We start from the raw sequence: 9,345 nt of genomic DNA on the forward strand, positions 1-9,345 counted from the left end.
AGTGGGCCATCTTCCTGCCCATCATAGCCAACCTCACTCTGGCCTCATCCATTGCTGCCTCTGAGGTGGCAGGAGGGACTCTCGGTCACAGTATGATCTCAGCCCAAGACTTTACAGAAAAACTACAAATAACACTGGAAACCACCTCCGCTTCCCTGGCTTCACTACAAAGACAACTCACCTCCTTAGCCCAGGTAACACTCCAAAACAGGAGGGCCCTGGACCTGTTCACGGCCGAAAAAGGAGGGACCTGCATCTTTCTACACAAAGAATGCTGTTACTAAGTCAACAAGTCAGGCCTCATAGAACAAAACATAAATAAACTGTCCAACCTGAGTAAAGATCTCCGCAACTGCCAACACCAGGACTCATCTCTGTTCAGCTGGCTACAATCTCCTCTAGCTGCCTGGTTGCTCCCCCTTCTTGGGCCCATTATGATCATCTGCCTAATTTTTCTTTTCACCCCTTGTCTCCTACAGTTCCTCCAACGCCGGCTGCAGGAACTCTCCCGGGTGGCTGTCAACCAACTGCTTCTATATCCATACTCCTCCTTGCCAATGACCCCTCTGCCAGCCAACTCCAGCCTCTAATCCCCCGTTGCCCCTTCACAGCAGGAAGTAGCCAGACGGACTCATTGCCCCTTTATAACCAAAGATGCTGGAATGTAAGGCTGGTCAAAAGACCCCCACAGGCACAGCAACAACAGCCCCGGGCCCCTTCCCCGTTGGCTTGCAGCTGGGGCCAGGCTGCATCCTGTTATGACGGGCAAAAAACAGCTACGCTGGCTGAGCACCCTGAGCTCAGCTTCCTGCTCTACCCAGCTGCTGCAGACTAAGTCCCCAGGCTTCAAATCGACCACATCCTACCTAAATGTTCCAAGACCCCCTTCACCCCACATATAAAAACCCTGCCTTAGTCCTGGGCGGCGCGACTTCTCAGGCCCTGACCTTAGGACCTGTGAACCTTGCCCAGGAGCGCTTTAATAAAGCCACTTGTTTGGCCATAACTTGTATCCGCTGGTCTCTCCGCCACCGAAAACCTTACACTTAATTTATGCAGCCACAAAATTCTTGACTTACCAAGCAGCACTTCTCTAACAGTGCTGTGATGGGTTTGCCTGATAGGGTCACTCTTTCTTCTGGCTTCTGTGTTTATTAGGTGAAGTACACCTTAAACTTAGAGAAACAAGTCTTTATGATTCCACCTTCACACCAGGCTCTTCTCCACCATCAATGCTCTATAAAATAGCACTGGCCTCAACAAAGGAACATACAGTAATCAATACTGCAGTCGCAGACACTCAAACTTTATTTCCACTACCCTAGATCCTAAATTGAGCCTTAGCCAGGTTGGGAAAAGTGACTACAGAAGGCAAATTATTACAACCGTTCCTCTGACATTAGATTTCTTTTGTGACAGTGAAGTGCTCAAGTAATCCATGGCACCATAGTTTCAGGGTTAACTTCCAAAAGATACAGTCAGGATTTCTCTTTGGAAACTTGCATTACAACTCTTCTTCATGGATCTGTTCCAGGTAATTACACTGTTTTGCTCAGGACAAAGCATCTTCTGTTAGAGAGCTTTGGGTACTATTGAACACCTTAAATTCATGTAGTGACCACCTGGGTACTAGGGATTATAAGGGAAGCAGATTGCTTGCACATACTTTAAATACACAACTGAATGGTCAACACAATTCAAATGTTTCAAACACTTAATTTATCCCCACCCTGATCCATCCTTTAAATAGCAGACTCAAAACGGGTGGTTATTACATCAGCTTCCAAATCACTTTCATATAATCAATTAACCCCATCACATCCAGATATTCGAACAGTTTCCACCAACAGACAATTTTATCAACACCAATGCAATTTGTTTTTACTTACCAGCCTTACTAATGGCCTCCTGAAACTAACACTTAGGGAAGTATTGGAAATTTTCCTGTGCTATCTCAGGGCTATATGCATTTTCTACACAGCAGCAAAAGGATTTGATGTTATTACATCTTAAGGCTTGGGGATTTTACCTTTCCATATAAAATGCATGAGTAAAACAACTCAAATCACCCCATTTTGCATAGAGAACTTCAAGTACCCACTCCATTTTCCAAACAAATAAGATCTACACAGACTCCTAGAACCAAGGACTTCATTGTGTTTGTTGTAAATAAGTCGGTGGACATCATAAAACACTTCTTGGCAGTAACTAAATGAGAAAGATCAGTGATGGCCAGCCTAAGCCAGCTATAAATTTTATGGCAATTTTTTAATGAGGCAAAGGAAGGGAGCTTCTCAGCGTTTTGTCTTGCGGGGTCAAATGAAAGAAAGCAGAAGAGAGACAGGGAAAGGCATCTAGGGTACCTGGTGCTAGGGGAAGGAAGAGAGAAAGGATTGAGTAAAAGAGGAAGAGAACATAAAAGCCAAACAGAAGGCAAGTAGCCAGAGGCTTATACAGTCTTTAGCTTAAGGGCAGAAAGTTGTAGTTTGATGTTGTCCTCAAGGGAAGCCTGCAGTAAGATTTCTGTGCCAATGTGACCTTGGCAAATGTAAAAATGGATCACAGCTTTGGCATTTGGGCTGAAATACAGGGGAGAAAGGTAGGGGAGAGATAAGAAATACATTGGATAGAAACAGCAGGTAGCAAAAGAGAAACCATACCGGAAAGATAACAAGCAGGGCCAGGTCATGATTATTATGACCCATGTTTCTTTGACCAATCCCAACCACTACAGGACCTCCTCTGGAAACTGGTTTGAATACTTCTTTGGAAATGGACATCCTTTGCCAACTTGATGGAGAAAGCTGGCATTTCCATAGGGACTATGAACATTTATTCTGATTCAATAAGAACCTGAACAAGCCAAAGCGAAATCAAGGCTCAATGTTCCAAATTAAATTAGACATTGTATTAATCCAGTTAGAGGTCATTGGCCAACTCTTAGTCCAGAACAGTGATTTTTAAAGGCTAAAAAGTGGGGACGAGACATATGCCCTGAGAACCTAGTCTTCATCTGCAGCTGCATACACAGGACCAGGTGGATGGGAATCTTGACAAAGGAATGATACATGTAACCAGGCTGACGTGTGTGTGTTCCATGAGTTTGCAAGTAATCTTTAAAGCAAGAACCCGTGTTAATGCAGAAAGCAACCAGCCTCTACACAGCAAGAACTCTGAATGGCATCAAGCATTGGTGTTCAGTTGGCCTGACCTTTGATGCAAAACCAAGTTTGTTCCCCAGTAGCTTTTACATGTGTTCTCACAGTTGTTTCTCATCTCTGGCTTTTGCCTTTAATGATGTCTTTAACTTTATTATCTAAGATTTTGTCTTGTCACTTTCATTTCATCTCAAAAAAGGAGGTCACAGAAACTTTGTCTTTTCTAAAAGAAATTTTTTTTTAATCCACAAACTTGTCTGTTACTTAACAAGACCTTCTTGAATTTCCCATGATAAGCCAATGAGAAAAACTTTAGAAAACCTGAAGGAAGCCCAGAGTTTAATTTTTTAAATTAATCATCCATGAAATAATGTGAACTGGTTTACTATAGAAACAAGGATTCTAATACAGGGTATCCCAGAAGTCTCCATACAAAGGAAAAATTTTGTAATGAATTTTGTAAATAAGGGTACATTTAGCTACAGTTTCCCATTTTCCCTGTCTATGGCAACTTTCGGGACACCTTATAATATTTAACCGCATTGTCTTGAGTAAGAGAAGAGTGTTTAAAGTACTGACAAAGTTGGTTAAAGACATGGGAATATACATACTGAGCTACCATTTTTCCAGAAGAGTTCAGAGCTTTGGAAAATGATTAATGTCATAAATAAGGTATAACTTAGGAGAAACAAAAAAAAAATACATCCTTATTATTTAGCACCTGAAAATTTTCTATTTGTTAACAAAAAGAAAAAAAGAAAGCAAAGATGAGAAAAGAAATAGCTAAATAGAGACAGATAATTCGAATAATTTATTGTAATGAATAGCAATCAACTTCCACAAAGAAAATATCATAAAGGCATGATTGGACACTGCGAGTGTCTTATATAAGAATTCTAATTTCAGAGTTTACTTTCTTGAATCGACATTCCCATGCTTCTGCATGTCCTATGAAGAACTGAAAGTTCTTCCCTCTGTGAGTCAGATCCCAAGCCAGCCATATTGTTTCTAGCCCAGATTTTCTTCCTATACGTCTGTCAAAAACAAATAAAAAAAGAATCACTGGAGTGGAAACTAAAGGCCTTAGTTTCTTGCCCTTTTTTTGAACCAGCTGTTACCAAATATACCAAGCTGCATTTTTTTGGTAAAGGTTAACCAGACAAATGAATCTCCTGAAGTGATTTCCATGGACCAATTGCCAAACTGCAGGCCAGCTTCATGGGTGTACAACCCGTGCAGCAGCACAGGGCCCCACACTGAGAAGGGCCCTGTGCTTAGTTTAACGCTCTGCTGCCACCACCTTGAAATTCTCAGTAATTTTTTAACAAGGGACTCCACATTCTTGTTTTCTGGGCCCCCTAACTTATGCAGTCCATCCTACCTTAGCACTGCCCAGCCTCTGCTGCCTTTTCTGTGAAATCAGGACTGGAAGATCCCAAACATGGGTTTCAGCTCCAGGATGTGATGACATAAACGCTTCAAGATTGTCTGGCATTTAGGGAGCACAATGCCACAATAGCTGTGAGGGGGTTTTCTGAGATTCCATTCCCAGGACATATTCTCATTCTTAAATTGGCCACCATTCCCCTATGTAGAAACTGCAGGACCTAACACACTGGGAGTTATTCTGCTCTTTCTCCTCTAGGTCAACCTCTCCTTATGGCACCATGGACTAGTCATGTCATGCTGGAAGAATACGTCAAACAAACTGCCCCAAAACAGAGAAGCATAAAACAACATCCAGTCTCATTATTCATGAGTCCACAGTTAGCTGGTGGGTCCAGCTGATCTTGGTCAGGCCTGGATGAGCATTTTCCTGGCCTCAGCTGGCACACCTGGTGTCCGCCTGTGGTCTCTGTCCCTCCAGCAGCCCAGTTCAGGCTAATAGAGGCAGAAGTCAAGAGAGGAGCAGAAGGAAGCAAGGCTTTCGAGGCATGGACTTGCACAGTGTCACTTCCGCTGCTTTCCACCGTCTAAAATCGAGCCTCAAAGCCAGCCCAGATTTTGGGGTGCAGGAAATGAACATGGATGGGACCTTTTGAATAGACTTCTTGATGAGAGGAGCTACAAAGTCACATCCTATGGGTGCTTGGATATAGAGAGGGAAACAATTGAAGCCACTTTTGCAATCAATCTGCCACAGTCATATTAATCAAAAGTTCTACTTGCTGTGTATACTCCATCCCAACAACTCATCGCTATGTGACCCTAAGCAAATCAGTCGGGGTCTCCTTCCATGCCTCTTCTGCATACATGAGGACATCCAGCCCGATTATCTCGAAAGCCCCTTCTGTTCTGACACCCTCGTAAGCCATAGACCTCTCCTTTCTCACCCCAGCCAGTTTCCAAACTCGTCCTCCTCTGGACCACATCCCTGTCTCTACATCCTATAGGGCATTTAACCACAGATTGATTAAAGTGATCGATTTAACTTATTTTGATCTTTACAGCTTTGTTGGGACCTGAAAACTTAATTCCAAAAATAGGAGTTTGCAATTCTCAGGGGAAGAAGTTTAAGTTTTTCTCAGCCATGCTAGAAACCCCCTTGCTACATTGTAAGGGCAGCAAAAGGCGTATCCCCCACATCCAGTTTTGGGGCTCTGTGCTTCCTTTGTCTCTAAAGGAGCAGAATCCTTTTTTATCCCAGTGTCTCTGCGCCACCCCAACCCTCTCGCCAGACTGCATCAAGCACTCACAGTCCAAGCCCAAACACTATGGCCTGGCTCCCTGTAGGCCTCTCAGCAAGGACAGCGAACTTTTAAATAAATGAAAGGGACAGTGTGTGCTTGCCGAAGCCGGCAAAGTCCTGTCAGCTTTACGCTTGCCGATTCACATGGCTTTTAAAAGACATAACCATAAAATTTCACTCCAAAATTAACTCTGGCCAGTCAGATCTTTGCCTAGGCCTGACAATTTTAATTTAGCAAAGTAACGAGATAATAGTTTAATTTTTTCCCCTTGCCAGATGCCCCTTTGATCTTCATAACTCATAATCCAGCTCATTCTCCCAGTAAGCTTTCTGACGGGACTAAATACACATCCAGATCTCGTTTCATTTTTTTCTAAGAAAATTATAGCACATAAGCTATTCCTATAACGATCTGTAATCCCCATGTGCAGGACCAGCGAAGGCACTGCAGAGCAGGACCGGCATCCTGCATGTGGCTCGTCGGGCACGTGCGGTGGCTGCTTTTGCCGCTGGTTCGGAAAACAGGAGCTAAATTTGGTCTGTATCATTGTATTTTAAACTGCAAACTGCTTCTTAGGCTGCCAGATATGCCTTTTCTTGGTGCATTCATTTGTGTTTTACTGTCTCCAAAATAAACTTGTCTCTTTGAATCAGGAAATCTTCCACTAAGCCAAAATAAATAAATAAATAATAAGGGTGACGATAGAGGACCCGCAAGTCTGTTTCTCGCTCACTGACATCCGTTTCCTCTGCAGTGGCTTCTGTCATTTTACTGCATGTGTTTGTGTTGGGATCAGGTTGGCATCAGGTTGGAGCAACACAGTGGGTTATATGGTTCTCAAGGTGGCCTTTGAAGATGACTGATGTTTGGTCCTCGGTCACCTTGCCTACTCTTAGTTGGTGTGGTGCTTTTCTCTATGCATTCTAGTGCTTTGTGCATCTAGTGTTTTCTCCAATAATTAGACAAGAAAAATAGAATCTCCAGAGCTTCTAGATCAGAGCCTGTTAGGTGACTGGGTACGGAGAATGGGGCGGGGGGCAGTTAAGGCCAGTCTCTCATTTATAAAAATCTTCATATTTTCACTTCTTGCCTATAAATTAGGATACACATACAATCACAAAGGTAAAGAATTAAAAGCAGACTTTCATTTTATGCCCCATTCTGCTTCTAGGGGACTTTAATGTTTATAAAATGATAATTATCTTTAAAATAGCCTACTCTTGCAGTGCATTTATTGTGGCAAAAGTTTTCGTTTATTCCATGGAAATATTTCAAATATACTGTAAACTTTGTTACCTTATTTTGACCTGTGTTTATTTTTTAAATAAGCCAAGAGAAGCAAACACACAAGGTTGCTATAACTTCTCTTAACCTCTGAAAAGCCCTATTTTGGACAAACCAGTTTTGTTTCTTTGTGCATTCCTAACGTCTTCTAAAGAAAAACCACTGGACCAGAAGAAACATGGTTCACATGTTTGGGGCAGAAGAGGCGGGCATCAAACCAGGTAAAATATAGTCAGAAGCTTAAGTCCTAGAGAAGAATTTGCATAGCCATTTATAGCCATCTATAGAGTGAAAGATCAAGGCTGAGGACACGCCACTTAGATATGGGACCTTCTAAGCTGTCTCTCTGCATTTCCTTCCAAAGCTCACCTTAGCTTTCAGGATGCTGCACCAATGTCTTGGCTTGGCACAGAAGCACTTTCGTAACCTGGTGCCTGGCCACTGTCCAGCTCTTTCTCTCTCCACTCTTCTACCTAGAGCCTTTGTTTTTGATGCTATTTAACACCCCCAGGACTTCACACAGGCCCTTCCTCTTGCCTGAACTGCCGCATCCCCTCACTTACCGCAACAACTTAGTTATCATGGAAACTCTTTTCCATCCTTCATAAATCATTCAGTCTGTGTTTTCCACCTCTGGGTTCAGATAGAACCCTGGCAATATTTCTACTAATTATCACTTTTATTATAATCTTTGCTTTACCTGTCCTCTTTCTTAAAGATAGGCTATATTTTAGTCATTGTTTTAACCCTGGTTTATAGCAAAATTCATGATGCATGACAGATTTAATAATGAACAAATGCATGAATAAACAAAGTAGACCCAAAGCCTGTTATGAAGAACCTCAGCCTCCACCCAAGATCTACAGAATCAGAATCTGCATTCTAATAAGATCCCCAAGGAATGTGATTGCACATTAAAGTTTGAAAAGCACTAATCTAGCTTGCCCTGATCTCTCACTCTGTATACATCTGGAGCATTGATTGTCCAAGGCTCCAGGTTTGGTAATTTTTAATGTATCTGCCTTACTTTGCACTGTGCTTAATTGCTGTATGTGAGTGTGTGTGAGAGAAAGAGTGTGTGTGTGTATATGTGTGTGTGTGCTCACATGCTCCCTTTCTTGCCTCCTCACTCAGAAGGCCATACAGGGACTCTTCCAGCATTCACTCACTATTCTTTTCAGCACCCAGCACTAGGGTATACCCGGAGTAGGTGCTTGGAACAAATTTATGAAAAAAACCCAAGGGCCACTGAGAAAAATAGTTTTAAGCAAAAATAAAACCATATACTTACAACCAACAAAACAGACAATCTTCAACAAAACAAACAAAAACGTACACTGGAGAAAGGATACACTATTCAATAAATGATGCTGGGAAAATTAGATTGCCATATGCAGAAGAATGAAACTGGATCCCTATCTTTTACCATATACAAAAATTAACTCGAGATGGATTAAAGATGTAAATGTAGACCTGAAACCATAAAAATTCTAGAAGATAACCTAGGAAAACTCTTCTGGATATTGGACTAGGCAAAGAAATTATGACTAAGATCCCAGAAGCCAATGTAACAAAATTAAAAATAGACAAATGGGATTTAATTAAACTAAAAAGCTTCTGCACAGCAAAAGAAATAATCATAAGAGTAAATATACAACCTATAGAATGGGAGAAAATATTCACAAACTATGTATCTGACAAAGGACTAATATCCAGAATCTACAAGGAACTCAACAGGAAAAAAACAATCCCATTAAAAAGTGGGAAAATGACATGAACAGGCATTTTTCAAAAGAAGATATACAAATGGCCAACAAACATATGAAAAAAAAATGCTCAACATTGCTAACTGTCAGAGAAATACAAATTAAAACACAATGAGATACCATCTTACTCCAATTAGAATGGCCTTTATTAAAAAGCCAAAAAACAATAGTTGATGTAGATGCACTAAAAAGAGAACACTTATACACTGTTGGGAATATAAATTAGTACAACCTCTATGGAAATCAGCATGGAGATTTCTCAAAGAATTAAAAGTAGATCTACCATTCAATCCTTCAATCTCACTACCGGTTATCTATCCAAAGGAAAAGAAATCGTTATATCAAAAGCATACCAGTACTCATATGTTTATCACAGCACAATTCACAATAGCAAAGATATGGAATCAATCTAAGTGCCCATCAACCAATGAGTGGATAAATAAAATG

The sequence above is a fragment of the Propithecus coquereli genome, unplaced genomic scaffold, assembly GCF_000956105.1.
Source record: "Propithecus coquereli isolate 6110/MARCELLA unplaced genomic scaffold, Pcoq_1.0 Scaffold115, whole genome shotgun sequence".
In the NCBI taxonomy this organism is placed as follows: Eukaryota; Metazoa; Chordata; class Mammalia; order Primates; family Indriidae; genus Propithecus; species Propithecus coquereli.